Raw genomic sequence first — 2,211 nt, 5'->3', positions numbered from 1 at the left:
CCAGTGAGAGCTAGATGTTCAAGACCTTTATGCCTTTTCAGGTGTCCCATAAACTGCATTTGTCGTTTCCTGATTGTTTTTAACAGAGAACGTCCCACGTGGGCTTCACCTAGCACCACCTCATTTGATTTCTTTTCCTTCCACGACACTCTCAGCCCGCTTCCTAAGTGAGGTAAATTCTGTCAAAGTGGTCGCATAAACACCCACGTTAAAAAACAAACAAACATATTTTGATAACGTCACTCCGGCCGATTTGATATGAACTGGCAACTTTTGATTTACGTCACTTTCTTGTTTTAGTAAGAGTTTTACCGCACTTGCTACACAATAAGGTCATATAAGTGCCGAAGATTAAAGATGTTACAAGAGAGTAACAAGCACAAAAAAGAAGATGGAAAGATAAGAACGATAAATGTTTGATAGGAAAGAAGTAAATGTAGCAAACCACACCAGAGTACCCGCCAACCACCTACCGTCACTTTTTTGAAAAACTATGTTTGTTTACTCGTGTTTCCATGTCGACGACCTACTAAAACACAACTTTCCTCCTCTCAGAACACGACGAGGAAAGAAAATCTTCCCTAGAAAAAATATGAGACCATGACAATGTCCGTGGGTGGTTGGCTGGTGCTCTGGTGAGGCTTGTTCCTTTGTCCTATCAAACATCTATCGCCTTGTTATTTCTCTTCCTTCCTTTCTTTACATGTTACTCTCCTGTAACACCTCTAATTACATTAGTGGTGGGCAAAATCCGGATATCCGGATAATTCTCAGTGAAACATTATCCGAATTTAGACTCTTGAACTCTCTTTCCTGACCCATTTACCGAAGTGCGTGCATCCATTTCCTGAAGTGGTTCTTCTAACCCATTTGCCAAAGCGGTTCATGACACATTTAATCGCAAAAGAGGTGCACAAACACTATCCGGATTTTGCTAAAGAGAATCATTCAATCATTGTCCAGCTCTAATTAAATGTGTCACAACGCAGTGTAATCAGGCGCTCGTCAATCTGTGGGCACATGGGGTTATTGGTAACTTCTTAAAGATTGTTCATTTGTCTCGCTTTCGATGAGAAAAAAATATGTTATTTATCTTGACTAGAAGTCAAGGTATTTGCGATTGAAGGAGTTGGGGTCGTCTGGTTTCAGAAGCAAAATAAGCGAGAAAATGGCAGCCACAGTTTGGTGACTTTCATACCTTTAGAGTCCTTGGAAACAGCAATTTTACGACTGGCCGAAAAATGTCGGTTTTGGGGGGTTTTTGGGGGTAGATTTCATTACTTTGACGAGCGTCTGTTCTCACGATACCTTACAACTCTTTGGCACTTCCATGACCTATCTGTGTGTTGCGAGTGCCACAAAACTTGTACAAAAACTAGACTATACTAACCAATGTCCCAGGGAAAAAATGACGTAAGAAAACTGAGATGTGGCAATACCACTGGCGCTTGGCTGACCATCATGTTCTCAGAGAGTGGTCAGTTTGACGTCAGACTCGGTCCGGAAAGCCCGGTCAACACAAAGGTTGGCCGTCCTGTTCAGCCGATAGATCGAGTGGATTAATTAAGCCAATCAGACCAGTGGTCCGGCTAATAGGCGTTGGCCGATCGCTGACTTCTCTGGCGTCTCCCGGATTGATGGAACTTGTGGCTGACTGTGGAATATAATATTATAGCTTTAGTTTAGTTTCAACGAGAGTTTGAAGATACTGTGTAATACTACTAGGTCGTATAAGTGCCGGAGATACGATGTGTTACGAGAGAGTAACATGGGACATCAAAAAGTAATGCTAGTTATTCGCTATTTTGGAACAATTTTGCATCAAATTTTATTTATTTCGGCTCACTACTACTTGCACATAAAATTTAAAAAAATAAAGTTAAAAAATAAATTACACTTTTATTTGTTCCAGAAGGGCACTTTGGTTTACAATGGCAATCATACATACATACATAAATACATACTTACATACATACATACATACTTAAATACATGCATAAATACATACAGAAATACACACTATTACACAAATACAGAACAGTTTACAACCATGCCACTGTCGGTCGCCACTGTGCAGCGCCCTGTATTTTGAGCTATTTTTGGACACACCCCAATCACCACCCATGTGATCCCCGTGTCACCGACACTTGCTTGACATTACTTGAGTCTAAACTCACTACTCACTTAGCCACTGGAGCCCGGCTCCCGATC

The sequence above is a fragment of the Aplysia californica genome, unplaced genomic scaffold (assembly GCF_000002075.1).
Source record: "Aplysia californica isolate F4 #8 unplaced genomic scaffold, AplCal3.0 scaffold00972, whole genome shotgun sequence".
NCBI lineage: Eukaryota > Metazoa > Mollusca > Gastropoda > Aplysiida > Aplysiidae > Aplysia > Aplysia californica.
The sequence above is the reverse complement of the archived record's forward strand: the minus strand, read 5'-3'. Positions refer to the sequence as shown.